The sequence below is a fragment of the Schistocerca gregaria genome, chromosome 5, assembly GCF_023897955.1.
Source record: "Schistocerca gregaria isolate iqSchGreg1 chromosome 5, iqSchGreg1.2, whole genome shotgun sequence".
NCBI classification, from domain to species: domain Eukaryota; kingdom Metazoa; phylum Arthropoda; class Insecta; order Orthoptera; family Acrididae; genus Schistocerca; species Schistocerca gregaria.
The window spans coordinates 24,296,461-24,301,479 of NC_064924.1; the positions used below are offsets into that span (position 1 = coordinate 24,296,461).

Genomic DNA, 5,019 nt, shown 5'->3' on the forward strand with positions numbered 1-5,019 from the left:
GCGGCCCAGCGGTACTTTTGCGTACTTCATCCTTACGTTCGTCTGGATCATCAGACTTCAGCTGACAACACTTCATATTACCGTCTAATATTTGCAGCTATGGCGACCCATTACTGCTTGGCTACACATCTGACACGTAAACGAAGTGCTCTCCAAACAACACCACTTGCATTTCAGAACATGTCTTTCACACATGTCTACAAAATCACCTTCACCTTCAAATACAGTTTCCTTGCGACTGACGGAGACGTAGGCAAAGTTTAAAGTTGCTATTTCCATAACATCACGTTAATCAGAAAAACGGTAAGTTACATCTGCAGAGGAACAAAATTCCGTTCCTCCCGGCTTGGGGCTCGAACCCACGACCCTGGGATTAAGAGCCTTATGCTCTACCGACTGAGCTAGCCACGCTGCCTCGGTGAATATATGCCGGTTAGCACGTCACACAGTAATCGTTTGGGTTGATTGGTCCCATACAGATCCTCTCCATGTTGCCTAATGTTTTCCTAACGTCACACTCGTCACGTAGTTCACTTTTATTTCATAATCATTTCTGAGAGGTAACAGAATTGCATGACAACCTGCAGAGCTCGTTTCGTCAAAATTAACACACATACTTGATGTGACTCATAAGCCGAACGAGTTACTTTCCGACGTTATTTTAGATGTGCAAGTGCCAGTCAAAAACACGCGGCGACGGCAATATGCAAACCAATTCGCTAGTTAACACCCGTCTTGTTGTGCATGTTTCAAGCTCAAGGGCATCTCCAAGCAGAAAATGGTCAACAGCAACATTCACACGGTTTCGTACTGCTCAAGTGCTACACTAAAACGGTATGTTTCTTTTTCAGATCTGGAAAAACACGACCGTGAGAGGAATCAAACACGCAGTCTTCGGATACGAAGTCCGACGCCTTATCCATTAGGCCACACGGTCACTAACAAACAAGTGGAACTTATATACGACTCATCTCAAAACGCTCACACCACTGAGGAGTTGTGTTTTCGTTCTACACAGACGCTGCCCCTTGCTTTTTCCCACCCATTTGATACATTCAACCTGCTACGAGACCTACCAAATATAGACTGGGAAACTAAACCACACACTTTGTGCATTCGGAAATGTAAGGCAGGGCGTCCCTCGCCGCATTTGCTACGATGGCCATTTGCTACTTCTGCAGAAGTGGCGGCGGCGACGACGACGACGACGACGACGACGACGACGACGACGACGACGACGACGACGACGACGACGACCGCGGAAGGCTCTGAGTTATGTGAGAAATACATCTATAAAATATATTTCAGACTGCCCAGTCCTACCTTATGCTGTACCGCTTTGGCAAATGCTTTATCTGCGCCATTCGCCTTCATCACATCTGAGAGTAATTCTTAATAAAACGCCTCTCGCTAATTGTTCGTCATGCCAGATAGTGTTTAATACAAGGCCACGACGCGCAACTGATATCCAAAATTCGTCTGCCTCCTGTGAAGATCGAACTCACGACCCCTGGTTTACTACACCAGTGCTCTGCCACTGAGCTAAAGAGGCGCGGCCTAGCGGTACTTTTGCGTACTTCATCCTTACGGTCGTCTGGATCATCAGACTTCAGCTGACAACACTTCATATTACCGTCTAATATTTGCAGCTATGGCGACCCATTACTGCTTGGCTACACATCTGACACGTAAACGAAGTGCTCTCCAAATAACACCACTTGCATTTCAGAACATGTCTTTCACACATGTCTACAAAATCACCCTCACTTTCAAATACAGTTTCCTTGCGACTGACGGAGAAGTAGGCAAAGTTTAAAGTTGCTATTTCCATTACATCACGTTAATCAGAAAAACGGTAAGTTACATCTGCAGAGGAACAAAATTCCGGTCCTCCCCGCGTGGTGCTCGAACCCACGACCCTGGGATTAAGAGCCTTATGCTCTACCGACTGAGCTAGCCGCGCTGCCTCGGTGAATATATGCCGGTTAGCACGTCACACAGTACTCGTTTGGGTTGATTGGTCCCATACAGAACCTCTCCATGTTGCCTAATGTTTTCCTAACGTCACACTCGTCACATAGTTCACTTTTATTTCATAATCATTTCTGAGAGGTAACAGTATTGCATGACAACCTGCAGAGCTAGTTTCGTCAAAGTTAACACACATACTTGATGTGACTCATAAGCCTAACGAGTTACTTTCCGACGTTATTTTAGATGTGCTAATGCCAGTCAAAAACACGCGGCGACGGCAATATGCAAACCAATTCGCTAGTTAACACCGGTCTTGTTGTGCGTGTTTCAAACTCAAGAGCACCTCCAAGCAGAAAATGGTCAACAGCAACATTCACACGGTTTCCTACTGCTCAAGTGCTACACTAAAACGGTATGTTTCTTTTTCAGATCTGGAAAAACGCGACCGTGAGAGGAATCAAACACGCAATCTTCGGATACGAAGTCCGACGCCTTATCCATTAGGTCACACGGTCACTGACAAACAAGTGGAACTTATATACGACTCATCTCAAAACGCTCACACCACTGAGGAGTTGTGTTTTCGTTCTACACGACGCTGCCCCTTGCTCTTTCCCACCCATTTGATACATTCAACCTGCTACGAGACCTACCAAATATAGACTGGGAAACTAAACCACACACTTTGTGCATTCGAAAATGTAAGGCAGGGCGTCCCTCGCCGCATTTCCTACGATGGCCATTTGATACTTCTGCAGAAGTGGCGACGACGACGACGACGACGACGACGACGACGACGACGACGACGACGACGACGACCGCGGAAGGCTCTGAGATATGTGAGAAATACATGTATAAAATATATTTCAGACTGCCCCGTCCCACCTTATGCTGTACCGCTTTGGCAAATGCTTTATCTGCGCCATTCGCCTTAATCACATCTGAGAGTAATTCTTAATAAAACGCCTCTCGCTAATTGTTCCTCATGCCAGATAGTGTTTGCTATAATGCCACGACGCGCAACTGATATCCAAAATTCGTCTGCCTCCTGTGAGGATCGAACTCACGACCCCTGGTTTAATAGACCAGTGCTCTGCCACTGAGCTAAAGAGGCGCGCCCTAGCGGTACTTTTGCGTACTTCATCCTTACGGTCGTCTGGATCATCAGACTTCAGCTGACAACACTTCATATTACCGCCTAATATTTGCAGCTATGGCGACCCATTAGTGCTTGGCTTCACATCTGACACGTAAACGAAGTGCTCTCCAAATAACACCACTTGCATTTCAGAACATGTGTTTCACACATGTCTACAAAATCACCCTCACCTTCAAATACAGTTTCCTTGCGACTGACGGAGAAGTAGGCAAAGTTTAAAGTTTGCTATTTCCATTACATCACGTTAATCAGAAAAACGGTAAGTTACATCTGCAGAGGAACAAAATTCCATTCCTCCCCGCGTGGAGCTCGAACCCACGACCCTGGGATTAAGAGCCTTATGCTCTACCAACTCAGCTAGCCGCGCTGCCTCGGTGAATATATGCCGGTTAGCACGTCACACAGTACTCGTTTTGGTTGTTTGGTCCCATACAGAACCTCTCCATGTTGCCTAATGTTTTCCTAACGTCACACTCGTCACATAGTTCACTTTTATTTCATAATCATTTCTGAGAGGTAACAGAATTACATGACAACCTGCAGAGCTAGTTTCGTCAAAGTTAACACACATACTTGATGTGACTCATAAGCCTAACGAGTTACTTTCCGACGTTATTTTAGATGTGCAAATGAGAGTCAAAAACACGCGGCGACGGCAATATGCAAACCAATTCGCTAGTTAACACCGGTCTTGTTGTGCGTGTTTCAAGCTCAAGAGCACCTCCAAGCAGAAAATGGTCAACAGCAACATTCACACGGTTTCGTACTGCTCAAGTGCTACACTAAAACGGTATGTTTCTTTTTCAGATCTGGAAAAACACGACCGTGAGAGGAATCAAAACACGCAATCTTCGGATACGAAGGCCGACGCCTTATCAATTAGGCCACACGGTCACTGACAAACAAGTGGAACTTATATACGACTCATCTCAAAACGCTCACACCACTGAGGAGTTGTGTTTTCGTTCTACACAGACGCTGCCCCTTGCTCTTTCCCACCCATTTGATACATTCAACCTGCTACGAGACCTACCAAATATAGACTGGGAAACTAAACCACACACTTTGTGCATTCGGAAATGTAAGGCAGGGCGTCCCTCGCCACATTTGCTACGATGGCCATTTGCTACTTCTGCAGAAGTGGCGACGACGACGACGACGACGACGACGATCGCGGAAGGCTCTGAGATATGTGATAAATAGATGTATAAAATATATTTCAGACTGCCCCGTCCTACCTTATGCTGTACCGCTTTGGCAAATGCTTTATCTGCGCCATTCGCCTTAATCACATCTGAGAGTAATTCTTAATAAAACGCCTCCCGCTAATTGTTCGTCATCCCAGATAATGTTTTGCTATAAGGCCACGACGCGCAACTGATATCCAAAATTAGTCTGCCTACTGTGAGGATCGAACTCACGACCCCTGGTTTACTAGACCAATGCTCTGCCACTGAGCTAAAGAGGCGCGGCCTAGCGGTACTTTTGCGTACTTCATCCTTACGGTCGTCTGGATCATCAGACTTCAGCTGACAACACTTCATATTACCGTCTAATATTTGCAGCTATGGCGACCCATTACTGCTTGGCTACACATCTGACACGTAAACGAAGTGCTCTCCAAATAACACCACTTGCATTTCAGAACATGTCTTTCACACATGTCTACAAAATCACCCTCACCTTCAAATACAGTTTCCTTGCGACTGACGGAGAAGTAGGCAAAGTTTAAAGTTGCTATTTCCATTACATCACGTTAATCAGAAAAACGGTAAGTTACATCTGCAGAGGAACAAAATTCCGTTCCTCCCCGCGTGGTGCTCGAACCCACGACCCTGGGATTAAGAGCCTTATGCTCTACCGACTGAGCTATCCGCGCTGCCTCG

The 5,019-nt window shown here is 46.0% G+C and overlaps 3 non-coding genes across 3 annotated transcripts; all 3 read right to left on the bottom strand.

The window, feature by feature from the left end:
- Positions 1-1,480: 1,480 nt before the first annotated feature.
- On the bottom strand, positions 1,481-1,552 carry Trnat-agu (transfer RNA threonine (anticodon AGU)). Its single transcript has one exon. It is a non-coding gene; the product is annotated as a tRNA-Thr (tRNA).
- A 1,464-nt stretch (positions 1,553-3,016) lies between these two features.
- On the bottom strand, positions 3,017-3,088 carry Trnan-auu (transfer RNA asparagine (anticodon AUU)). The gene has a single exon. It is a non-coding gene; the product is annotated as a tRNA-Asn (tRNA).
- A 1,441-nt stretch (positions 3,089-4,529) lies between these two features.
- On the bottom strand, positions 4,530-4,601 carry Trnat-agu (transfer RNA threonine (anticodon AGU)). Its single transcript has one exon. It is a non-coding gene; the product is annotated as a tRNA-Thr (tRNA).
- Positions 4,602-5,019: the final 418 nt, after the last annotated feature.